We start from the raw sequence: 27,867 nt of genomic DNA, 5'->3' as shown, positions 1-27,867 counted from the left end.
GGGTGAGTGGTGTATTCAAACTATGGTTTATCCATGGCATGGAATACTACTCAGCAATTTAAAGGAAAGAACTTTTTGTATGCACGACTTGGATGGATCTCAAGGACGTTATAGAGTGAAAGGAATTCAATCTCAAAAGGTTACCTACTGTAAGATTCAATTTATTTAACATTCCCAAAATGATGAAAATATAGAGATGGTGAACAGATGCGTGTAGTGTTTCTGAACACTTTTTTTTCATTATTGGACTCCCTAAGAAGACTTTTTATGGAAAAAGTTCTGGAAGGCCACAACCATGGTAATGCCTATGATTCTTTTTCAGGAAGGAGAGAAAAGGTTGAAAGAGATAGGGCAGGAAGTCACACTTCTCAGAGTATACATCTTTGCAGTTTGGACTTCTGAAATCATGCACATTTTCAAAGATAAAATTTAATCAACAGGATGGGAGGAGGAACCCCAAACAATAAAATAAGAAACAAATGTGTAAAAAACAAATTTCTTTTTTTAAAAGATTTATTTATTCATGAGAGACACACAGAAAGAGAGTCAGAGACAGAGGCAGAGGGAGAAGCAGGCTCCTCACAGGGAGCCCAATGTGGGACTCGATCCTGGATCCTGGGATTATCCCCTGAGCCAAAGGCAGACGCTCAACCCCCGAGCCACCCAGGCGTCCCCAAATGTGTACATTTCAAATGAATAACATAACCACATTAAAAACAACTAAGCCCAGTAACTTTGGAATATGGTGCTTGGTCTATATAGCCTTGGACAAGGCATAAACAAAACTGCATGCAAATCTTCAACCCTTTTAAGTAAGTTTGTTTTATGTAGTAGTATGAGTGCAGGAACTCTGAAACTGTTTTATGTGTATTGGAGTCAATGAGTTCTGTTGTTGGAAACCAGGCCTCTCACTGGAAGGAAGGGGATAAAGTTACAAAACGGGTGAAAGCATGAAGTATCTTGTTGATTTGGACTGGAATTGGAATTAGCAGCATGTATTCACAATTTCTCCAACATGAAGAGAAAAAAAAAACGAGAATGTGCACTACAAAGTATTATTTTTTAAAAGATTTTATTTATTCATGAGACACAGAGAGAGAGAGGCAAAGACACAGGGCGAGGGAGAAACAGGCTCCATGCAGGGAGTCCGATGCAGGACTTGATCCTAAGACTCCAGGATCACGCCCTGGGCTGAAGGCAGATGCTCAACCGCTGAGCCACCCAGGTGTCCCAACAAGGTAGTAAATATAGATGTATATCTATATAAATTATAAACATGCACAGATACATTCTAAAGTATTATTTATATGGAGAGAGAGAGAGAGAGAGAAAGATAGAAACAAAGAGAGTGTTCTGTAAAACCGATTAGAAAGTGATCCCTAAAGTTTTCAAACGAGCCAGCAATTTGCCTAAGTGTTCTTGCTTTTATTCTTTGGTTTTTTGGGGTTTTTTTGTTTGTTTTGTATTTACTTTTTTTTATCTCCTTTCATTTTTGAAACCACTTATGTGGTTTTATACTCCTTTTATTTTAGAAGCAGTGGTTAATAGAATGAGTTTGGAAGTCAGATAGTTTGTGTTTCAATCCCAGCTTTTTCACTTATTAGCTGTGTCGTCTCAATCTAGTTCCTCTCTCAAAACCTTGGATACCTGGTTAGCAAATGCTGGTTAGGATGTGCAAAACTCATTGTCAAATGAGAGTAATAGTTATGTCACTCAGAGGGACAAGTATACACATACCTCACAGAGGATTCTATGAGGAAATGTATATAGAGGGCCCAGCATACTTTATATACTCAGTATCTAATTGATACCAGTGCTGTTGCATGGGATTATTATTATGGAGTGACACAAGTCATGAATTTATGATATGTTGCTTCTTCCACAAGTAAGAAAATAAATAAGCTTTGAGCACTAGAGTGTCTCAGGTGGTTAAGCATCTGCCTTCGGCTCAGATCATGGTCTCAGGGTCCTGGGATGGAGCCCCGCATTGGGCTCCCTGCTCAGCAAGGAGCCTGCTTCTCCCTCTCCCTTTCACCCTGCTCCTGCTCACTCTCTCTCTTGCTCTCTCGCAAATAAATAAAATCTTTTTAGGGGAGCCCGGGTGGCTCAGCGGTTTAGCACTGTCTTCAGCCCAGGGCCTGATCCTAGAGACCCAGGATCGAGTCCCGCAACGGGCTCCCTGCATAGAGCCTGCCTCTCTCTCTGTGTAAGTCTCTCATGAATAAATAAATAAAAATCTTTAAAAAAAATAGGCCGTAATGCCTAATTCAGATATTGGACAATCATATAATTTATCTGTTCGCCTGTGACAGATGGATACAATCTGGGAAGTTATGATAAAAATGTCAAAATATTTAAAAATTGTAACACTTGCTGTAATTCTTTCAATTGGAGAGGAATTCATCATAAGAAATTTTCTGTATTTGGGACTTTTAATCAAAATGGTTTGGTTACTGGGACGCCTGGGTGGCTCAGCGGTTGAGCGTCTGCCTTTGGCCCAGGGCATGATCCTGGGATCAGGGATCGAGTCCCACATCGGGCTCCTGGCAGGGAGCCTGCTTTTCTCTCTGCCTGTGTCTCTGCCTCTCTCTGTGTGTCTTTCACGAATAAATAAATAAAAGCTTAAAAAAAAGAAAGGTTTGGTTACTAATGGAGCAAAAAGTTGTCACTACCAGGCCCAATGTCTCCTTCAGGAGATAAAGGAAGTAACTTGGAGTCAGCCATCCTGTGTTTGAGTCCTAGAACGGCCTTTTCTCACTGTAACACCTTGGGCAAATCATTTAAATTCTTTAAATATTAGTTTCCTCATCTGTGAGATCTGGATAATATTGTCTATTCATAAGCTTGTTATGAGGATCAAGTGAGAAAGAGTGTGAACACACTTTTGTAAACAGTGAAGCGCTATACAAGTATATCAGATGGTATAATATATTTTGTGGCACAAACCTCAAAGACAGAAGGGGAAAATGGTTCTAGTGTATTTTGACTTGGTTTTGTAAGCTGTGATTCTGTTACCTCACTAAATGCCAATACTATTCTCTGTAGCTATCCAAAGATAGATTTATGAGACATATCAATTTAGTTCACGAACTGTAGTGTTTTTGCTACCTGCTATGGTATGTGTCCTTTACTTAACCTTTCCCTGGCCACCCTGTTGAAAAGGAATTATCTTGTGGTAAGAAAATGATTAGTGTGAGGGAATAAAATCCTGCAAACAAAATGTGTTCCTGTTTTTTGTTAATCAGTTAGAAATAAATTTACTTACCCATAAAAATGAGTTTAGCCAAATTAGAATACACTTTCTGCTTCCAAGAAATATTGATACCATCCACTAGCATATAATCCAGAAGTAGGCTGAAAGCCCATACTGTGGGCTTACATTTCCAAGTTTTCTGTGTTTTGTAAGACACTACCTCAAAGGGCCAAGACAATCAGTTGTAAAATTTTCAAATGTACTTATTAGCCTCTGTCTTTCTGTATGTGAGACTAATCCATGTCATAGATTCATGGAAATTGCCTGGTTACTTATGTAATTTGATGGATAAAGTCTCACTGTCCCCTCTAAATGACATAGTCTAGTTTACAATTTATTAATTCACTTAACATTCTCTTTGCTCTCCAGGAGCATTCTTATTCTTTTAGGAAGGAATGAAAAACAAAGTACGACACATTTTTCTGTGAAACTTTCTGTTTAGGCTCATTCTGCTTTACATTTTCATTCAGATGATAAACAAAAGAGCATGCTTGAAACACTAAGTCAAACTTTCCTGATTCAAGTTTTCTCCTGACAGCAGTTCCAGTCTTACCAATTCCTAAGCACTAGTCTATAAAAATGGGAAGCTTTGGTTTTCGCTCTCAACTGTTCAGAAAACTCTACCAAACCTTAGTGGTCCTCAGATGCCACTCCCGAATCTGTGGCTGAAATTTTAAGTTGACATCTTTTTTCCCCCCAAAAAAACTTACTCCTTTTAAGAAGCACTTAGGAACATTTCAAAAATTTCTTTAAAAGTTCACCACACTTGGGGCGCCTGGGTGGCTCAGTTGGTTAAGCGTCTGGCTCTTGATTTTGGCTCAGGTCATGGTATCGGCAGATCCTGCTCCCCGCTCAGCTGGGAGTCTGCTTCTCTCCTTTCCCCTCTGTTCCTCACCCACCTCCCCACCCCCACTTACTCTCTCTCTCAAATAAATAAAATATCTTTTTTAAAAAGTTCATTAGACTTCCCTTAGCCTCTATATTCAAGGAAGTCTGGATATAGACTTCTGTTTAGGTCCAAATGAGGTTTGATGAAGAAATTGTAAGCAGGGATATACACAGGTCTCTACAATCCACAGGTAAGAAAGAGAAAAGCATTTTTCTATAGCATTTTTTCATAGACTTTTCAGTTCTAGATTAAGGAGCATTAAAGGTCATCTACTCAAATCACCCATGTGGTGGTAGGATCTTCTTTCCAATACTTGACAAATGCTTGGATACTTGGAATGACAACCCCCTGTCTCAGAAGGTGGCCAACTCCATTCTACTTACATTAATCCAAAATCTATAGCTTCCACTCATTTGGTCCTGTTCTGCTCCATGAGGCCATTCAGAAAAAGTCTGAATCCTCATCCACATAGCAGTCTTACACATATTTGAAAATAGCTTTCAAAGTGTGCCTGGCTGGCTCAGTCAGTAGAACATGTGACTCTTGATCTCGGGTTGTAAGTTCAAGCCTCACATTGGGTGTAGAGATAACTTTAAAAAATGAAATCTTAAAAAAAAAAAAAAACCACAGCTTTCATGCCACCCATGTTATGTCTTCTCAAGGCTGAACTTCTCTAGGTTTTTCAAGTGTTGTCTTCTTCCTATGATAGTGGAGGCACTTAATAAACAAACATTCATGGGATGAATGAACAAGTGGTTGCTCGTCTTTGAATATACTGTTTTTTACTACATCATTTTAAAAATTAATATTTCTGGAGTGCTTACTACGTGATACTTCATTTGATCTTCACAATAACCTTATTATTATTCCTATTTTACAATTGAGAAAACTGAGACATCGAGTGTTTAAGTTACAGTCAAAAGGAACAAAACTGGGATCCCTGAGTGGCGCAGCAGTTTAGCGCCTGCCTTTGGCCCAGGGCGCAATCCTGGAGACCCGGGATCAAATCCCACGTCAGGCTCCCGGTGCATGGAGCCTGCTTCTCCCTCTGCCTATGTCTCTGCCTCTCTCTCTCTGTGTGACTATCATAAATAAATAAAAAATTTTAAAAAAGGAACAAAACTGGAATGTGAAGTAGGGCAGTGTGACACTCAAGCTCATATTACACTCATATGCATTCTTAAAAGTGTTATTCAGAGTGTGTCAACTGTACTCAAATGAAAATATTTTTAAGTGTTGCTTACAAATGAACACTAATGCCTTACGTACAGCAGAGAGTAAAGTATGACTATCATCTACTTCTTAGACATTATATTTCCATTAATGTGGTCCTGCATCAACTGAATGTTGGGTGGAAGGGGGGAAATTAATATTATTGGCTTTACATTAAACTTATTTATTTATTTATTTTTATTTGAGAGCAAGAGAGAGAAAAAAAGAGAGCAGACACAGAGGGATAGGGAGAGGCAGACTCCCCACTGAGCAGACAGCCCCATGTGGGGCTCCATCCCAGGACCCCAGGATCATGTCCTGAGCCAAAAGCAGACACTTAACCAACTGAGACATCCAGGTGCCCCAAGCTCACTCTTTTAAAGTTACAGCATTTTGGGGTGCCTGGCTGACTCAGTTGATGGAACGTCTGCTTGATCTTGGAGTTGTTGAGATTAAGCCCCAAGTTGGGTGTACAGATTACTTAAAAGAAAAATAAAGTGATACCACGAGGAGCCTCGGTGGCTCAGTTGGTTGAGTGTCCTACTCTTGATTTCAGGTCATGATCTCACAGCAATGGGATCGAGCCACACTTCTGGCTCCATGCTCAGTGCAGAGTCTGCTTGTTCCTCTCCCTCTGCTCCTCCCCACACTTGCTCTCACTCTCTCTCTCCCTCTAAAATAAATAAATAAGTACAATCTAAAAAAAGTGATAGCATTCTCAACCTGTATTCATGTAGTTGGTTGTCCAAACTCAAGTATATGACTTTATATATATTTTCTTAAAGATTTTATTTATTTATTTATGAGAGACAAACAGAGAGAGGCAGAGACATATGCAGAGGAAGAAGCAGGCTCTCTGTGGGGAGCCCAATGTGGGACTTGACCCCAGGACCTGGGATCATGACCTGAGCCACAGGCAGACACTCAACCACTGAGCCATCCAGGTGCCCCATACAACCTTATATTTTACACCTGTGAAGTTTCATCTTTCCTGATTCAGTCAAACTTATCCAGATGTCTTTGAGTTCTGGTCTTGCTGTCTAACAGACTTACCAGTCCTCCACATTCACATCTAATGAAACACAAATGAATTGATCATGCTCTATTTTCTTGAAAAGTCTGATGAACGGGGGAAGGGTGCAGAAATAGCCCTATGGCAAACCACTAGAAACTTCCTTTACAAGTGCCATAATTTCATTTCTCAGCACCTTTTGAGCACAATAATTCAATCAGCTGCCAATTCATCAAATTGTTTAAACAACCAGCTCATTCCATAGCAGATTATTCACAATAGCCAAAAGTTGGAAACAACGCTAATGTCCATCAACAGATGAATGGATAAGCAAAGTGTGGCACATACATCTGAGCCTTTTTAGTAAATTAATTAATTTGCGAGAGAGAGAGAGCATGAGTGAGGGAGGGGCCCAGGCAGAGGGTGAGAAGCAGACTCCCTGCTGAGCAGCAAGCCTGACTCAGGGCTCAATCCCAGGACCCTGAGATCATGACAAGAGCTGAAATCAAAAGTTAGAGGCTTAACAGCCTGAGCCACCCAGAAGCCCCTCACTTTTTTGCCCACGGGTTTTTGTGATTGCAGACTGCCAGCTCCTCAGTCATCCCTGCTCCCTCCACCACCACCACCACCACCACCCCCACAACACCATCAGAACTCTGGATAACTGGGTCCTCTGGAGCTGCAGCTGTGTGAGTGTAGGGCTGCTACTTAGTCCCCTGCAACTGGTCCCCAGTGCAGTGCTCACACACAGGTCTGACCCCTGCAGTGTGTACCTACCTACCCCCAGCCCTTCTGCCAACACAGACTTCCATGACCATGTACATGCCATTATGGAAAATACTACGGCAGTTTCTCAAAAAAAGTAAAAACAAAACTATCATATGAGCCAAAAGTTCTGCTTTGGTGTAGGTATCTGAAGGACACAAAATCACTATCTCCAAGAGCTGTCGTCTGCACTCCCCTGTTCACTGCAGCATTATTTACAATGGCCAAGACATGGAAACAACCTAGGTGTTCATTGCTGGTTGAATGAATGAAGAAATATATGCATACACACATTCACAAACACAATGGAGTATTACTCAGCCATTAAAAAAGGAAGGAAATCGCGGTGCCTGGGTGGCTCAGTTGAATGAACATCTGACTATTGGTTTTGGCTCAGGTCATGATCTCAAGGTCCTGGGATCCAGCCCACCTCTGGCTCTGCATTCAGCAGGGAGTCTGCTTCTCCTTCTCCCCTGCCCCTCCCCTCACTCACACATTTTCCTCCTCTCTCTTTCTCTCAAATAAATAAATAAATCTCTTTTAAAAATAAGGAAATAGGGTCGGGGGAAAAAAAGGAAATCCTGCCATTTGCAACAACAGGGCTGGATTTTAAGGGTATTATGCTAAGTAAAAGAAGTCATACAGGGGATCCTTGGCTCAGCTGTTTAGCGCCTGCCTTCGGCCAGGGCGCGATCCTGGAGTCCCGGGATCGAGTCCCACACCAGGCTCCCTGTATGGAGCCTGCTTCTCCCTCTGCCTGTGTCTCCGCCTCTCTCTCTCTCTCTGTACTGTCATGAATAAATAAATAAAATCTTAAAAAAAAAGAAGTCATACAGAGAAAGACAAATACTAATACATCTCACTTCTATGTGGACTCTAAAAACATCAAAGCCATTTAAACAGAGAGTAGACTGATGGTTACCAGGGGCTGAGGGGGTGGTATGGGGAAATGGGGATACATTGGTGAAAAAGTACAAACTTTCAGTTATAAGATAAATAACTTCCGGGGATGTAATGTATAGCATGATGATGATAGTTAACCATATTGTATTGAGCCTTGAGAGTTGGTATAAGAGTAAATCTTGAATGTTCTCACCATAACTACAACAATAACAAAATGGTAATTATGTGAAGTAGTAGATGTGTTAAGTAACCTTGTTATGGTAAACATGTTGTAATATATACCTGTATCAAATTAATCACATGGCATACTTAAACCTACACAATATGTCAATTATATCAATAAAGTCAGAAAAAAAGAATCAGATGGAAATTCTAGAACTGAAAACTAATATCTGAAGTAAAGAACTAAATACAAGCATTTAACAACCAAATAGACCCGAAAGAAGACAAAATCCATGAAGTGATAAATACATGCACCTAAACTGTAGTACAGAGAAGAAAAAAAAAAAGAATAAAAAATAAAGAAAAGAACACAGACATGTGGGACACATTGAAAATGTCTAATATATATGTAATTTAAGTCCCAGAAAGAGAGGAGAGAGAACAAATGGGGCAGAAGTAATATTTGAAGAGACTATGGATGAGATGAGCTTTTTCCAAAACCTAGTGAAGATGTTAACAAAGAGATCGAAGAAATTCTATCTAGAGGCTACTCATACACACACACACACACAAAAAAAACACCCACATACAGACATGTCATAGTAAAATTGCCTGAAGATTAAAGGCAAAGTGTTAAAAGCAACCAGAGGGAAAAAGACAAATCACCTTCAAAGAAAGCAAGATAAGCCTTAGAAATGACTTCCCCAAACATTTTGAAATCTACTTCCCTAAAATCAAGGATACACTTATGAGTATGCCTTTGGTTCCTTTTGTTATAACTCCAAGTTACTGTCACCCCAATCGCCTTTTTTTCAGTGTTATTGGCACTTCAGTATTATCAGCAGGTTCTCCAGAATGAGATCCATACTCGGTGGGAGGCAGTGTGGTCTAGTGGAAATAGCAGCGTCCTGCCTCTAAAAAGCTGTGTGACCTTGGACTAGTTTGTTAATGTCTTTAAACCTCAGTGATGTTTCTCATCTGCAAAATGCAGACAGTATCCATTTTGTGGGGCTGGTGGGCAATTCCATGAACAACGCTTTTAGCCCAGTAACCATTATGATATAGAAGTTCTGTGAAAAGCGGCCTCCTATCTTCTTTTCAGATAGAATAGTTTCAACAGAGCAAATAGTTTACCAAATGTTTCACTTTTAGCAGAAGGAGAAGCAACTGCAACCATCTGATGATAAATTGGATGATGTAATAGTGATGAGGACTTTACCTACCACTTATTGGAGCATTTACTATGTGCCAGTTTACCTTCATTCACCCTTAATAGCAACCCTATAAAACCTGTACTTACCGTGGTGCCCATTTTACAGTTGGGGAAATTAGGTTTAAGGAGGATAAGCAACATACTTTTTAAAAAGACTTATTTATTTGAGACAGAGAGAGAACACACGGGGTTGGGGCAGCAGGAAAGGGAGAGAGAAGCAGACACCCTGTTGAGTGGGGAGCTGGAGGTGGGGCTTGGTTCCCACAATCCTGAGATCATGACCCCAGCTGAAATCATCAGTAAGATGCTTAACCAACTGAGACACCCAAGGGCCCTTAAGGAATGTACTTAATGTGGAAATGGCAGAGCCCAGATCCAAACCAATATGCCTCTGACTTTGAAGTTGTGTGCTGGGTGTAGATAACCCTCAGCACTGACCTCTACAAGGTCACCGTGGCTCTTAGCAAGCCTGTTCAATGAAGTTACTTTACGCGGCACAGTGATACTGCTTCCTTGCCTCCCACCCCTCCCATGCCCCCACCCCCATCGCCAGGCCTAGTTTTCTCTGCGGTTTCTTCACTCTGCCGTGTGTCCTTACGCACAACTGGATGCCTCTGAAGTCTTGAAATATGATGTTTCCCTATGATTTGATTTTTTAAAGCATTTTTTAAAATTTCATTTATTTATTCATGAGACACAGAGAGAGAGAGAGAGAGAGAGAGAGAAGCAGGCTCCATGCAGGGAGCCCGACGTGATACTTGATTCCGGGTCTCCAGGACCACGACCTGGGCCGAAGGCGGCGCTAAACCGCTGAGTCCCCCCGCCCCCCCTCCCCGCTGCCCTATTTAATTTTTTTAAAATGTGATTACCATTCTATTCCAATCAACTTCACTTTGCCACTTTTCACCTGTCTCAGTGACATAGGTGCTCAGTCCAATCCCCAAGTTTCCAGTTCCCTGCAACAACTAACACAGTTTCATATTAGTAATTAAGACCCAATCATGTGGCTGATTTCTAAGCTTCAGGCTCTGATTTCATTAAAAGGTCTCTTATCTCAGGGCGGAGAAGAGTGCCCAACTTGGATCTAGAGCACAGAGTAGGAGGTAGCCTTATCTCTTGATATCTCTGCCCTCTTCTCTGCACTGAGAACTTTAGAGTTGTGATAGGAAGGAGGCTACTGTGGTGAGTTTCTTCTACCCTATTTATGGGTCATCCATCCAGCACAGTGGATGGTACTGATCCCCCAAATGGGGCATATATACCCCAGGGGAGATATGCCAGAGGCTCCATTGGGTGCCGTAAGAAAAGATTAGAACTTCTATCTATAGTTTTTTTAAACCAAGGAAATTTTTATTTTATTTTTTAAAGATTTAGTTTATTTATTTGAGAGAGAGAGAGAGAGAGAGAGCATGAGCAGGGGGAGGGGCAGAGGGAGAAGCAGACTCCCCCCTTGAGCAGGGAGCCAGATGCAGGGCTCAATCCCAGGACCTGAGCTAGGATCATGACCTGAGCTGAAGGCAGATGCTTAACCAACTGAGCCACCCAGGTGCCCGACAAAGAAATTTTTAAAAATCAACTTCACTAATGTTTAATATGCAAATTGAAATCAGCACCTTCCCTGGATCCATATATCAGATGGTCACATACAAGGCCTGGAGGATTTCTGGATAAGAAACAGCATTCCACAAAGCATAAGGCTTGCCAGGGGTGTTCTCCCACATTCCCTGGCTTTTAAGATTGTAAATGTACGTAAATGTACAATGCAAAATAGTATCTAATTTCAGCTAAACCAACTCCAATATAATGGATAATGGCTTTAGAAGATCTTTGTAAAAAATCCATGAGTTGAAGTGAATGCTAATAATACCAGCACAAAGAAAGAAAATGGCAGAGCAGATGTTTCTCATTCTCCCAGGATAAGCACCTCTTCATCTCTATTTCATGGTGAAGAATGAGACACTCTAATCAGATACAAGAAAAAGTCAGGCAAAGGTCTTTCTAATTATCAAGAAGATTATTAGAAATATGAACTTACATTCACATCTTACCTCAAGTTTGCCTTATTATGTAGTCCTAGTCTATATATTCCAAGACAAATATTTGAAATATAAGCATCTCTTCTGATCCAATTCTGTTGCCTGCTTCCTTTATTCTTTGATATAATATAAAAAAAGTAGATGGGGTCACCTGGCTGGCTCAGTTGGAGGAGCATGGGACTCTTGATCTCAGCATTATCAGTTCAAGCTCCATTCTGGGTGTAGAGATTTTTTAAATAAATCTTAAAAAAATAAAAATAGGGGCACCTGGGTGGCTCAGTGGTTGCGCATCTGTCTTTGGCTCAGGTCATGATCCCGGAGTCCTGGGATCGAGTCCCATGTCAGGCTCCCCGCAAGGAGCTTGCTTCTCCGTCTGCCTATGTCTCTCATGAATAAATAAGTAAAATCTTTAAAAAAATAAATAAAAATAAAAATAAGGGTACCTGGGTGGCTCAGTCATTTAAGTGTCTGCTTCAGCTCAGATCATGATCCCAGGGTTCTGGGATGGAGTCCGGTGTAGGGCTCTCAGCTCAATGGGGAGTTGGCTTCTCCCTCTCCCTCCTTCCACTTGTGCTCTCTCTCTCTCTCTCACTCATTATCTCTCAAATAAATAAAATCTTTTTAAAAAATAAATAATAAATAAATAAAAATAAAGGCACCCCTGGGTGGTATAGTCAGTTAAGCATCCAACTCTTGGTTTTTTTCTCAAGTCATTATCTCAGGATTGTGAGATTGAGCCCCACATTGGGCTCCCAGCTCAGTGAGGAGTCTGCTAAACTTTCTTTCTCCCTCTCCTTCCAACCCTCCCCACACTTGCTGTCTCTCTCTCTCTCTCAAATAAACTAATTAACTAAAAAATAAAAATAGATGAAGGGAAAGAATCCAGAGGATTTCAAAGTTGAGTCCTGAGTGACTGGATGAGTTGTAATGTGGAAAGTTGAGAATGAAGTCTGAGGTCAGAAGCAGACACCTAGGGGCAGCCCGGGTGGCTCAGCAGTTTAGCGCCACCTTCAGCCCAGGGCCTGATCCTGGAGACCAGGGATCAAGTCCCACATCAGTCTCCCTGCATGGAGCCTGCTTCTCCCTCTGCTTGTGTCTCTGCCTTTCTCTCTCTCTCTCTCTCTCTCTCTCTCTGTCTCATGAATAAATAAATAAAATCTTAAAAAAAGAAGACACCTAAGTGAAAAATGAATAGCACACACACAAAGTAGTACATTTAGAGATATATACTTGAAGAGTTTCATTTTGAAGAACTTGAAAAAATGAGTTTGTAAATTCAAATTTTTATAAGTGAAAGAGATTGCTACAATATGCCAAAACAATGTGCTGCATTTTACTTTTAAAAAATAGAAATTTTAAATGTTGAGTGTATTTCTATGTAATTACACATTTTGAAGGAAAAGTGTCAGTTCCAAAGTAGTGGTGCACGAAAAAGTGTAAACACCATGTCATTTTAATTATACATTTTGCAAATAAAGCATTGCATTAAAAAAATTCCTGACTTCTCAGTGGAAACAATAGAAGCTAGTACACAATGGAATGGCATTATTATAGTGTGAAAGAAAACGACTGTAAAAGTAGAACTCCATAACCAATGAAAATATCCTTAAGAAAGGAAGGTGCCATAGGTATGTCAGGCAAACCAAATCTGAGCGAATTTATAGTCAGCAAGCCTGCACTAAAGGGAATTCTTTAGGCAAAAGGGAAATAATCCCAGATAGATACTTTAAAAAGGCAGGAAAGAGTGAAGAGCAAAGGACAACTAAATATATAGGTAAAAACAGATTGATTTGAGGAAGACATAGACGTGGCCAACATGAACATGAGAAAATGCCCTGCATCACTTGCCATCAGGGAAATACAAATCAAAACCACAATGAGATACCACCTCACACCAGTGAGAATGGGGAAAATTAACAAGGCAGGAAACCACAAATGTTGTAGAGGCTGTGGAGAAAAGGGAACCCTCTTACACTGTTGGTGGGAATGTGAACTGATGCAGCCACTCTGGAAAACTGTGTGGAGGTTCCTCAAAGAGTTAAAAATAGACCTGCCCTACAACCCAGCAATTGCACTGTTCGGGATTTACCCCAAGGATACAGATGCAATGAAATGCCAGGACACCTGCACCCCGACGTTTCTAGCAGCAATGTCCACAATAGCCAAACTGTGGAAGGAGCCTCGGTGTCCATCGAAAGATGAATGGATAAAGAAGATGTGGTTTATGTATACAATGGAATATTACTCAGCCATTAGAAATGACAAATACCCACCATTTGCTTCGACGTGGATGGAACTGGAGGGTATTATGCTGAGTGAAGTAAGTCAATCGGAGAAGGACATTGTATTCTCATTCATTTGGGGAATATAAATAATAGTGAAAGGGAATAGAAGGGAAGGGAGAAGAAATATGTGGGAAATATCAGAAAGGGAGACAGAACATAAAGACTCCTAACTCTGGGAAACGAACTAGGGGTGGTGGAAGGGGAGAAGGGCGGGGGGTGGGGGTGAATGGGTGACGGGCACTGGGGGGGGCACTTGACAGGATGAGCACTGGATGTTATTCTGTATGTTGGTAAATTGAACACCAATAAAAAATAAAATTATTAAAAAAAACCAGATTGATTTGAATGTAGAAAACAATAGTAATAATACTTAGTAGCATTTAAAATACATAGAGAAAGAATTAGGGGCACCTGGCTGGCTCAGTAGGTAAAGTATATGACTCTCGATCTCAGGGATGTAAATTCAAGCCCCACATAGGGTGTAGAGATTACTTAAAAATAAAATCTTTTATTTTTTTAAAAAAGATTTTATTTATTCATGAGAGACACACAGAGAGAATGAGAGAGAGAGGCAGAGACACAGGCAGAGGGAGAAGCAGGCTCCATGCAGGCAGCCTGATGTGGGACCCAATCCCGGGACTCCAGGACCACGTCCTGGGCCGAAGGCAGGGGCTAAACCACTGAGCCACCCAGGGATCCCCAAAATAAAATATTTTTTAAAAAGAATATATATATATATATATACTTTGTGTGTGTGCATTTATATATATATATACATATATATATACATATATATTATTTTAAAAAAAACAAACTTCTAGAAAGGAACGTAAAAGAAGTAAATCAAATAGGAAAAAAAACCATTGGCCATTAAAACCCCAAATATATTTCTAATTTCATTAAAAGTGAATGGGCTGGTGATGAAAATGTTCTAAAATTAATTGTGGTGATGACTGCACAATTCTGTGACTATGGAAATAAAAGCCACGGAATTGTTATACTTTAAATGGGTGACTCATGTGGTCTATGAATTACAACTTAATAAAGCTGTTTTTAGGGCAGCCCGGGTGGCTCAGCGGTTTGGTGCCACCTTCAGCCCAGGATGTGGTCCTGGAGACCTGGGATCGAGTCCCACATCGGGCTCCCTGCATGGAGCCTGCTTCTCCCTCTGCCTGTGTCTCTGCCTCTCTTTCTGTGTCTCTCATGAATAAATAAATAAAATCTCTTAAAAAAATAAAGCTGTTTTTAAAAAGTGAATGGACTAAATATACCAGTCAGAAGATCACAGTTGTCCTACTGGATAAAAACAAAACCCAACTACATACAGCTTATCAAGGACATATCTTTTTTAAAATATATTATTTATTTATTCATGAGAGACACAGAGAAAGAGGTAGAGACATAGGTAGAGGGAAAAGCAGGTTCCCTGTGGGGAGCCTGATGTGGGACTCAATCCCAGCACCCTGGGATCATGACCTGAGCTGAAGGCAGACACTCAACCACTGAGCCATCCAGGCGTCCCATCAAGGACATACCTTAAATATAAGTTGAAAGTAGGGGCACCTGGATGGCCCAATTGGTTAAGTGGCTGACTTGGTTTTGGCTCAGGTCATGATCTCTGAGTCCTGGGATCGAGCCCCAGCACTCAGCATGGAGTCTGCTTGAGGATTCTCTCCCTCTCCCTCTACTCTTTCTCTCTTTCCTCAAATAAATAAATAAAACTTTTAAAAAAATTAGTTGAAAGCAAAAGAATGGTGAGGGTGCTTGGCTGTCTCAGTTGGTGGAGCAACTCTTGATCTTGGGTTCAAGCCCCACATTGGGTGTGGTGATTACTTAAAATTTTACCAAAAAAAGTAAAAGAATGGTTAAAAAATGTATCTTGCAAACACTAAGCACAAGAAAGCTGACATAGCTGTACTAATACCAAACAAAGCTTGACTAGAGGTAGAGAAGAATATTTCATAATAATAAAGGAATCAATTGGCTAGGAAAAATATAACAAATTGTATAGCTATATGCATCCACAACCAATATAAATCAAAAATTGATAAAACTAAAAGGGACAAATCCACAACCATGGTAAGAAGTTTGAACACACGTCTTTCAAGAGCTGATAGAATAAGGAGACAAAAGATCAGTAAGACAGAAGATCTAAATTACACAATGAGTAAATTCTATATATCTAGGTATCCGATAGGTAGATTATGTCGATATATATATTTTGTATATATACATATGTGTCTATATTACGTTACATAAAACTCTCTACCCAATAACAGAATACGTATTCTTTTCAAATGCAAATGTAACACCAAAATTGACCATATACTAATAAAGGAAGCCTCAACAAATTTCAAATTATTCAAAGCATTCCAAGTGTTCTCTCACTACAGTGAAAGTAAGGTGGACATCCATAACACAGCGATGACCCTGAAATTCTCAACTGCCTAGAAGGTAAGCAACGATAACAAAAAATAATATCAGAATACAAGGAATAACACTTTAAGCCCAGAAACCTCACAACTTGTGTGAAACGATAAATTGCTAAAGAAACACAACTTACTGATGTGACACAAGAATAAACAGAACAGAGACGCCTGCATGGCTCAGTGGTTGAGCATCTGTCTTTGGCTCGGGTCGTGATCCTGAGGTTCCGGGATCAAGTCCCACATCAGGCTCCTAGCAGGGAGCCTGCTTCTCCCTCTGCTTATGTCTCTGCCTCTCTCTGTGTCTCTCATGAATAAACAAAAAAATTTTTAAAAAGAATAAACAGAACATAGTTCAAAGAATCTGTGATCTATTATAGTAATTGAAGCACCTTATGAAGCATCTTCCCAAAGACAACTCCAAGACCCAGATGGCTGAATCTTAGGAAAAAAAAAAAAAAAAGAAAAGAACTCATCTTCACAAACACTTTCAGAGAATAGGAAAATATCGAAACATCTCTAAATTCCTTTTTTGAGGCCAAAAGAATCTTGTTACCAAAACCTAATAAGGATTATAAGAAAGGAAAATTGCCGGAAACCCTTTCTTGTGAGCACAAATGTGAAATTCCTAAATATAGTATTAGCAAATGAATCAAGAACTATATACAAAGAATAGTATGTCAGAAACAAATTACTTTTTTTCTAGGAATGTAAAGGCTAATATTCTAAAATCAATAAATATAGTTGCCATATAAATAGAGAAAAAAGTCTTATCATCATCATCTTGATAGATGCAGAAAAAATCTTTAAAAATGTAACATTCAAGGGCGCCTGGGTGGCTCAGCTGGTTAAGCATCTGCCTTCCGCATGATCCTAACGTCCTGGGCTTGAGCCTCGTATGGGATGCCCTGCTCATAGGGGAGCCTGCTTCTCCCTCTCCCTCTGCCTGCTGCTCCCCCTGCTTGTTCTCTCTCTCTCATAAATAAATAAATAAATAAATAAATAAATAAATAAATAAATAAATAAATAATTTTTAAAAATAAATAAAAATCTAACACTTGTATAACATTCAGATGCACCATCCTGGCTCCAGATCAAGCTTGAGGTGTGCATGGCTGTGGTGATGAGAGCCTGAACCAGCAGGGGGCAGGAGATGCCTATGACCAGCTGGACTTCGGAAGCCGACTGGCGATGGAGAACCACCAAGGCTAACTGGGCAGTATACTCAACACCAAGAGCCCAAGCAGCCCTCTGTGACAAGTCTCTACTCTTGAGTTTCTGAGTGACCTGGGTGGGGGCGATGGACACAGGGAATCTCAGGGTGAGGGCTACCCGGCCCTGTCTTACGGATCCTGGAGTGCAGGAAAGGGTCAGTTCTGTCTTTGAGGAGCATTTGGTTGAGAACTCTTGGCTCTGTCTCAAGGAGCTTGGAGCATAGGAGGCTCTGAGGTGAGGTGGCCTGGTCCCTGCCTTGGAGAGTTTGGGATGAGGAGCTCTCAGTCTCAATCTTTGAAGTCTGGGCCAAGGGTACAGGTATTGTCCCAGGGTGCCCAAGAGGAGGGAAACTTGATCCCAGTCCTATGGATCCTGGGATGAGGTTGCTTGGCTCTATCCCAAAGAGCCCTGTGTTTGAGGGATTTGGTCCTGTCTCAGGGACTACAGGGTTGGGGAGGGTTATGGCTCTGTCCAGAAAAAAATGGGGGTTTATGCCTCACCACCCCTTCCCACAGTGAGGCAACCATGGCACCTGTCCTGAGAAGCTGGAAGCGAGGGGAAATGGTCCTGTTCCTGGGAAGTCTGGGATGAGGAGCAGGGCAAGGTTGTGAAGAGCCAGGGTTGAGGGATGGCCTGGGGCACACTGCCCAGCATTCATCTGACACATCTCTGCCGTGGGCAGAGGGATTCAAACACGGCAGCAAGCAGAATGGAGCACGGTCGGAGCCGGCTCTGTGGAGTCCCCAGCACCTTCTCCAATGCCCCAGGTAGCTCCTGATGTCCTGGAGATGCAGGTCCAAGATGGCAGCCAAATTCGCGGCCTGCCGGGGCCGTGTTGCTCTCGGGTTCTGGCGTGCGGTGGGGCTGCACATGGCACCTGCTGTCCTCAGATTCTGCCCGGGCTGGGGGAAGGCTGTCAGCTGCGCTGAGATTGTCAAGTGGCAGGTGCAGACCTGCACCAGCTTACCAAGCTATGCTTCCTGCAGACTGAGGACAGCTAGGTGCCAGTCTCAGTGGACACTGGCCTAGATCCCTTGATGGGGCACCCCCATGTGCCTGCAGTGTAGGTAGCGAGCGAGGCTACCACCCCCAGGGGCACTCACTGATCTGGGCCCTACCCCTAGCTCCAGCTGTGGTCTCTGACCCTAAAGAAAGGCTTGAAGACCTCCCAAGCAAGCCATTCTCCAGATATGACAGTCTAGGGTGTCTGTGTCTTCTCTGACAAGCTCTGTAACTGTTCAACTGTTCCCCCATGACTTGAATCCACAGAAATGGGTCTGCCTGTCCTGCTAGCCATTCTCTCTGGTGTGCCATGAAGAGTGACAGGTGTGAGGTCTCCGCTGGGTTCTGGAATGCTTGAGAAGGGCTTGCTCTGCCTTCTACCTACAGTGCCTCTGACAGAGGTCCAGGGAGTGGGTTGGAAATAAATGTTCTCCCCATTTGTCTGAAAAAAAAGGCATATATATAATATTCATTCATAATTAGGAAAAATGTTTGTGGCAAATTAATAATATGAAGGAACTTTCTTAATCTTATGAAGGACATCTATAAAAAATTAAATATTGGGGAACCTGGGTAGCTCAGTTGTTGAGCACCTGCCTTTGGTTCAGGTCATGATCCCGGGGTCCTGGGATCGAGTCCCCACATCAGGCTCCCTGTGAGGAGTCTGCTTCTCTCTCTGCCTATGTCTCTGCCTCTCTCTCTGTGTTTCTCATGAATAAATAAATAAAATATTTAAAAAAAAAGAAAAGAAAAATTTCCCCCTGAGATCAGGAATGAGAGAAAAAAAATTCTGTTATCATCATTTCTATTCAATATCAAACTTGGAATCCAGTGCAATAACACAGGAAAAAGCAATATGGCAGGAAAGGAAGGAATAAAACCATCATTATTTACAACATGGTTTTGCAAAAAAAAAAAAAATTCCAAAAGAACTTACAGAACATCTGTTAGAATTAATAAGCAAATTTAGCAAGCTGCTGGATAGGCATATGTAAAAAAATCAAGTGTACTTCTATAAACCAGCATCAAATAAATAGGAAATCAATTTTTTAAGGTGACATTTATAATAGTTTCAAATAACATCAATTGATTAGGAATAAATCCAAATAAAGATGCCCAAGAGCTTTATACTGGAAACTACATAAAACTACAAAAAAAAGGACATAAAAATAGAAAAATATACCATCATTATGGATTACTAGACTCAATATGATAAAGATATCAATGCTCTCCAAATTGATGTGTAAACTCAATGCAATAGCAATCAAGATCCCAATAGGTTGTATTTTTCCATTAGGAAATTGACACACTGATTATAATATTTATATAGAGATGCAAATGTTCAAAAATATCCAAAATAGGGGCACCTGGGTGGCTCAGTCAGTTAAGCATCTGCCTTTGGCTCAGGTCCTGATCTCAGGGCCCTGGGATCAAGCCCCACATCAGGCTCCCTGCTCAGTGGGGAGCCTGCTTCTCCCTCTCTTGTTCTCCCTGCTTGTACTCTCTCTGTGTCAAATAAATAAAAATCTTAAAAAAAATAGCCAAGATGTATTGTGGATCTAAATAAGAATGATAGATCAACAAAAGACCCACAAGAAAGCAAAGGAGAATATGTTTATGACTTTTACAAAAGCAATGATTTCTTTAAAAAGACCAAAACGCACAAACCATAAACCATAAAAGAAAAAATTGATTAACTGGACTACATTACATTTAAGAAATTCTGTTTGTGGAGAGACAGTATTAAAACACTAAAAAGCAAGGCACAGAGAAGGAAACAATAGTTATATATTCTATAACTGACAAAGGGATTACTTTTATCCAAAATATATAAGAAATTCGGGGCAGCCCTGATTGCCCAGCGGTTTAGCACCGCCTTCAGCCCAGGGTGTGATCCTGGAGACCCAGGATCGAATCCCACGTCGGGCTCCCTGCATGGAGCCTGCTTCTCTCTCTGAAGTGTCTCTGACTCCCTCTCTCTCTCTCTCTCTCCCTCTCTGTGTCTGTCATGAATAAATAAATAAATCTTTTAAATATATATATATAAGAAATTCCTACAATTAAGAAAAAGGCAGAAAATTCTAGAAAAGTGGGTAAAATACTTGAACAGGCATTTTTCTTTTAGCACCATGTTAGCTACATTCCACAGATTTTTGACATATTGTATTATCATTTCAACTCATTCCAAATATTTTCTTTTTTAAATGTCATTATTATTAAATTCACATTATTTATATATAAATGTTACTGAATTATCATTATTATTTCATCAACATATTTTGTTATTTATACTTAATAATTATTCAGAAAAATGAAATACCCACGCCTACTGAATGGCCAGAATCAAGCTTGGCAATAGGATTGGTACTTCAGGTTTGCTCCTAGGGAAATGCCTATTAAGCACTCTTTGAATTTTGCATCCATTTTCTGGTTCTGAGTTTCACTGACCAAAATTTTCCAATCGCCAACTTCACCTTTGTGGAATAAAAAAGGGCCAACAGCACCAATAATAAACCATGCGTTCCCTGGGACTTTGCTCGCATTGCTTGGAAGGTAGTCTGGGCTGTGATGGTTTGAATCTGCTCCCCAGTTAAAGAGAATCCAAAGAACTCAGCAATTTGTTGTATTCCAGCAGCCAGGTTCTTTTTCAGGTCTTCATATAATAGGAACTTAATATTTTCATCATCAAGATGTTCCAATTAATGGTGGAATCAATGTAGCTTCCCCAAGAAACTTGTCCTTTCATGAACTGTCTGAATTCACCCCAAGAGCCACAGCTTGGAATATCAGGGATATCACTGTGAAAATGAAAAAATGTATTTTTACCCTAAATGTATCTTTAGGGTTTTGAAATATCACCAATATCTTAGCTTTATTCTTGAAGATGGACCCAGGTAATTTGTCATAATGGAGTTGAGTTGTCAAAATCCTTGGCGATGGGAACTGTTTCATTCTCTGGTATTTTTCTGGGTCCTCACATTCAAGAATTGGGAATTCTGGATATTCATACTTTTTTTATATTCAGCAAATATTAATTCACTAATGATGTGGAGAATCCAATTTGAACACTTTGGATAAGATGCAAGTACTATGTCATCACTTCTGGCTTCAAAGGTGTCCAAGGCATTGAAAGTTTCTGAGGTGCACATGGTGATTGGGTATGGAATCCCATGATAAATGAAAAACAAGCGAGAAAGTGCAGTTTCTTTTGATTTTTCCAAAGCTTCATCAATATAGTCAATAAATTTGGACTTATTGGCCATGCTGGCTGCCCACTGATGAACCTGTTCTGTCCAAAATATTTCCTAATTTACCATTGGGTTTCTGCTTGACCCATGGATTAAACAGAAATCTGTTGCTGAATTTCTAAGACCTTGGAAGTTTGCACTGTTGACATTATCTATCTGGAATTAATTTCTAGCTTACTTCCATTTGGTCAGAAAAATTTTCATCTGTTTTAACATGACCCAAGATTTAGTCTAGCAGGCCCACTTTATTTATAAATTCATAAAAATTTTTAAAGATTTTTAAAAATTTTTTTAAGATTTTATTTTTAAGTAATTTCTACACACAATGTGGGGCTTAAACTCACAACACCAAGATCAGGAGTCACATACTCCACCAAGTGAGCCAGCCAGGCGATCCTTTTTATTTTAATGATTTTTTTTAAGTTTCTTTCTTTCTTTTTTTTTTTTTTTTAGTAATCTCTACACTCTACCTGGGGCTGAAATTCATGACCCCGAGATCAAGAATCATATGCTCTACTGATCGAGCCAGCCAGGTGCCCCTAATAAGCTCACTTTACCAGAAAAAAAAAAAGAAGAAGAAAGAAAAAAATATTTATTTATTTACTTTCCCAGAAATATTTTTTTAAAAGATTTTATTTATTTATTTATGAGAGACAGAGAGAGAGAGAGAGAGAGAGAGAGGCAGAGACACAGGCAGAGGGAGAAGCAGGCTCCATGCAGGGAGCCCAATGTGGGACTAGATCCTGGGTCTCCAGGATCACGCCCTGGGCTGAAGGTGGCACTAAACCGCTGAGCCACTGGGGCTGCCCACTTTACCATAAATATTAAAGAGAATTCTTTGGGGTGAAAGCAAGTGGCCCCAGATGGTAACTGGAATCTACATGAACAAGCAAAGAGCACCAGTAAAGGTAATTATGTAACTATAAAAGCCTGTACAAATCTATATTTTATCTCCTTTCTCCTCTTAATTTAAAAAGTAAGTATTTGAAGCAATGTGTGTATAATTGTATCATTGTGCCTATAACCTCTAAAAATGTAACATATTTGCCAACAAGAGCACAAAAGAGGTGGGGGGCGGGGAAAGCAAGTTGTATTGGTTTAAAGAAATGGTACCAAATGGTTACTCAAATCCACAGGAAAAAATGAAGACAACTATAAATGGCAAATAAAAAAGCAAACACAATAAACTCTAAATATATACTTGGCGTCTTCTTTCATCAGCTTATCTTCTAGATGTAAAATCATTTGCAGTAATAGCTATAACATTGTATATTTGGGTTTGCAACATACAAAAATGTAACATGTATAACAATAATAGCACAAAATGGGGAAGAGGGAATATAGCAATATAGGTAGGAATACTTCTTTATGTTGCTCTCTCTGTGTGTCTCATGAATAAATAAATAAAATCTTGAAAAAAGAAAACAAAAAAAAGAGAGATAGCAATGTAAATCCAACTATACCAATAATAAAATTAAAGTGAATAGATTAGGGGCTATCTGGGTGGCTCAATTGGTACAGCAGATGACTCTTGATCTCAGGGTCACAAGTCTGAGCCCCACATTGGGGCTTACTTAAAAAAATAAAGTGAATGGATTAACCAATCCAATCAAGAGGCAGAGAATATAAGACTGGACAAGAGAAAACAAGATCCAACTATGTGTTGTCTATGAGAAGAGTCATACTTTTTTTTTTTTAATGATAGTCACACAGAGAGAGAGAGAGAGAGGGGCAGAGACACAGGCAGAGGGAGAAGCAGGCTCCATGCACCGGAAGCCCGATGTGGGATTTGATCCCGGGTCTCCAGGATCATGCCCTGGGCCAAAGGCAGGCGCTAAACTGCTGCGCCACCCAGGAATCCCAAGAGTCATACTTTAGATTCAAAGATACAAATAGGTTAAAAGTCAAAAGATGGAAAAATATATATCATGCAATTAGCAACCATAAGAAAGCTGGAGTGACTCCACTAAAATCAGACAAAGCAGACACCAAGACAAAAATAATTACTAGACAGTAAGAAGGACATTATATATTGATTTAAAAAAGGTCAGTACACCAAGAACATATACCAAGTATTAACATACATGCAACTACAGCAGAGCCCCAAATACATTAAGCAAAAACTGACACGAGTGAAAGGAGAATTAGACAATTCAACAATAATAGTTGAAGACTTCAATATCTCAATTGTAATAGTAGAAAGAAAAACTAGGCAGAGATCATAAGGAAGTAGAAGTCTTGAATAGTACTATAAGCCAGCTAGAGCTAATAGAAATGTATGTATAAAACACTTGCACAAAACAAAAACAGAATATATATTCTTCTCAAGTGCACATGGAATATTCTCTACGATAGACCATATGTTAGGCAATAAAACAAACCTCAATACACTCAAAATGATCGAAACCATACAAAATATGTTCTCTGATCACAATAAAGTGAAATTAGAAATGAATAACAGAAAAAAAATGGGAAATTCACAAATGTGTGGAAATTAAACAACACATTCTATTTATTTTTCTTTTTCTTTTTTTAAATTAAAGATTTTATTTATTTATTCATGAGAGACACAGAAAGAGAGGCAGAGACACAGGCAGAGGGAGAAGCAGACTCCATGCAGGAAGCCCGATGTGGGACTTGATCCCGGGACTCTGGGATTATGCCCTGAGCAAAGGCAGATGCTCAACCGCTGAACCACCCAGGTGTCCCAAGAATAAAAGAATATTTAATTATTTTTAATAAAATATTTGTTTATTTAAAGTTATTTAAGTAATCTTTACGCGCATTGTGGGGCTCAAACTCACCACCCTAAGGTCAAGAGCTTCATGTTCCTCCAACTGATCCAGCCAGGTGCCCCTAAACAACACATTCTTATACAATGGGCCAAAGAAAATACCAGAAGAGAAATTACAGAAGACTTCAAAATTAATATGAATGAACATGTAAACACAACATACCAAAATTTGTGGGATGCAGCTAGAGACGTTTACAGCTCTAAACACTTAGATTAAAAAAGAAGAAAGATTCAAACCAATAACCTAACCTTCCACCTTTAGAAACTAGAGAAGCAGAACAAAATAAACTCAAAGCAATTAAAAGGAAATAATAAAGATTTGAGTGAAAACTAATGAATTAGAGAATAGGGGAAAATCAATGAAACCAAAAGTTGGCTCTGGGAAAAGATAAAAAAAAACAAAACAAAAACAAAACAAAACAAACAAAAGGCCCCCCCAAAACACCAAAATGAAAAACATTTAGCTAGGACTGACCAAGAAAAAAGAGAGAAGACTCAATTTCCTGAAAACAGAAATGAAAGAGAGAACATCACTACCAAACTTGTAGAAATAAAAAGGATTCTAAATGTATGACTATGTGCCAACAACTTACATAAAATAGACAAATTACTAGAAAGACACAAACTACCATAAATGGGGCACCTGGCTGGCTCAGTCCAAGGAGTGTGCAATTTCTAGATCTCAGGGTCATGAGTTCAAGCTCCACTTTGTGCATGGAGTCCTACTTTAAAAAAATAAAAGTGAATAACTGCAAAAATTTAAAAAGTCAAACAACCTTCTTGATACAAGAGAGGACAGAAAAATCTGAACAGACCTGTATTAAGAAGAGATGGAATTAATTTAAATTTAATTTAACTTAAAATCTGGGGACACCTGGGTGGCTCAGTGATTGTCTGCGGTTGTCTAGGGTCGTGATTCCAGGGTCCTGGAATCGAGTCCCACATTGGGCTCCCTGCAGGGAGCCTGCTTCTCCCTCTACCTATGTCTCTGCCTTTCTCTCTGTGTCTCTCATGAATAAATAAAAAGTCTTTAAAAAAAACTAAAATTAAATTAAAAAATGAAATCTACTCACAGGGGATCCCTGGGTGGCTCAGCGGTTTGGCGCCTGCCTTTGGCCGGGGGCGCAATCCTGGAGTCCCGGATCAAGTCCCGCGTCGGGCTCCCGGCCTGGAGCCTGTTTCTCCCTCTTCCTGTGTCTCTGCCCCGCCTCCCCCATCATGAATGAATGAATGAATGAATGAATGAATAAATCTTTAAAAAAAAAAGAAAACTACTCAGAGAAAGGCTCAGGATCAAAAGGCTTCATTGGTGAGTTCCACAAAAACATTTTTGAAAGAAATAATAGCAATTTTCACAAACTTTTCCAAAAAATAGAAGAGGGAACACTTCCTAACTCCTATTATGAGGACAGTAGTCTCTGACACCAAATTCAGAAAAAAACATAGCAAGTAAATAAAACTAAAGATCAATAACTCTTATGAAACTAGAAACAAGAGGTGCCCCGGTGGCTCAGTCAGTTGACTCTCTGACTCTTGATTTCAACTCAGGGTTCTGGGATCAGGCCATGCAGGGCTCTGCATTCAGTGGGGAGTCAGCTTAAGGGTTTCTCTCCCTGGCTCTCTGCCCCTTCTCCTGCACTCTCTCTTTCTCTCTTTCTCACATGGATGAAAAAATCTTAAAAAAAAAAAAAAAAAAAAACACTAGAGTGATCCCTGGGTGGCTTAGCAGTTTAGCATCTGCCTTTGGCCCAGGGTGTGATCCTGGAGTCCCGGAATCGAGTTCCACATCAGGCTCCCTGCATGGAGCCTGCTTCTCCCTCTGCCTGTGTCTCTGCTTCTCTCTCTCTCTGTGTGTCTCTCATGAATAAATAAATAAAATCTTAAAAAAAAAACCACTAGAAACAAAAATCCTTAACAAAATACCGACAAACCAAATACAGCAACATATAAAAAGGATCATACACCATGACCAAGTTGGATTCATCCCAGGGTTACAAGGTTGTTTTAACGTCCAAAATTCAGGTAATGTAATAGGTCATACCAATAAAATAAAAAACAAAGTTTGCATAATCATCTCAATAGATGCAGAAAAATTACTTGACAAAATTCGTTGTCCTGAATGATAAAAACACTCAACAAACTAAGAATTGAAGGAATCTTTCTCAATCTGATGAAGGATATCTTTGAAAAATCTACAACTAATGTCATACTTAATGGTGAAAGATCGAAAGCTTTCTCCCTAAGATCAGGAATGGAAACATGGATGTCTGTTTTTGTCATTCCTATTCAACATTTTTAAAAATTGAGACATATTTGGCATGCAACATTGTATAAATTTAAGATGTATAACATGTTGATGTGATACGTTCATATACTGTAATATGATTGCCATTATAGTCATAGTTGGCATTTCTGTCTCCTCACATAATTATCATTTTCTTTTTGTGGTGGGAATAGTTAAGATCTGGTCTGCTTAGTAGACCTGACAATTATTTAAAAAAAAAACTGACAATTATAATACAATATTGCTGTCTGTATTAACTATACTGTGCATTAGATCTCTAGGACTGATTTATTTATTTATTTATTTATTTATTTATTTATTTATTTAATATTTTATTTATTTATTCATGAGAGACACACACACACAGAGAGAGAGAGAGAGGCAGAGACATAGGCAGAGAGATAAGCAGGCTCCATGCAGGGAGCCCGATGTGGGACTCAATCCCAGGACTCCAGGATCATGCCCTGAGCTGAAGGCAGACCCTCAACCGCTGAGCCCCCCAGGTGTCCCTCTAGGACTTATTTAGCTACTAGTTGCAAGTTTTTGCCCTCAGGGCAGCCCGGATGGCTCAGTGGTTTAGCGCTTCCTTCAGCCCAGGGCATGATCCTGGAGACCCAGAATCAAGTCTCACATCGGGCTGCCTGCATGGAGCCTGCTTCTCCCTGTGTCTGTGCCTTTCTTTCTGTGTCTCTCATGAATAAATAAATAAAATCTTAAAAAAAAAAGTTTCACCCTCGGACCATACCTCTTTTATTAAACATCCTATGGACTTCTCTAACAAAGGTCTTGGCAAGAAAAAAATAAAAGGCATGTAGACTGGAAATGAAGAAGTAAATAAAACTTATCTCTATTTGCAGATAACATGATCTTGTATATATCAAATCTTAAGGAATACCCTAGAAATCTACTAGCACTAATAAATGAGTTCAACAAGGTTGTGGGTACAGGATCAAAGTACAAAAAGCATCTATATTTCTATATACTAACAATGAACACATCAAAATGAAATTAAACAATTCCATTTACAATAGCATCCAGAAATAAAATACTTTGGAATAAACTTAATAGAAGTGCTGACCTGTACACCAAAAACCCAGCAAATATTGTCGAAAGAAATTAAAAATCTAAAACATTAGGGATCCCTGGGTGGTGCAGCGGTTTGGCGCCT

At 39.9% G+C, this 27,867-nt stretch overlaps 1 long non-coding RNA gene and 1 pseudogene across 1 annotated transcript in view; both read right to left on the bottom strand.

The window, feature by feature from the left end:
- The window catches only part of LOC140628206 (uncharacterized), a 129,534-nt gene that overhangs the window by 20,023 nt on the left and 81,644 nt on the right, over positions 1-27,867 (bottom strand). The gene's annotated exons all lie outside the window — the stretch shown is intronic.
- LOC140628331 (sulfotransferase 6B1 pseudogene) lies at positions 20,701-21,636 on the bottom strand (annotated as a pseudogene).

Source organism: Canis lupus, chromosome X (genome assembly GCF_048164855.1).
Source record: "Canis lupus baileyi chromosome X, mCanLup2.hap1, whole genome shotgun sequence".
NCBI classification, from domain to species: domain Eukaryota; kingdom Metazoa; phylum Chordata; class Mammalia; order Carnivora; family Canidae; genus Canis; species Canis lupus.
Note: the sequence above shows the minus strand (reverse complement) of the source record. Positions and strands in the feature narration are given on the sequence as shown.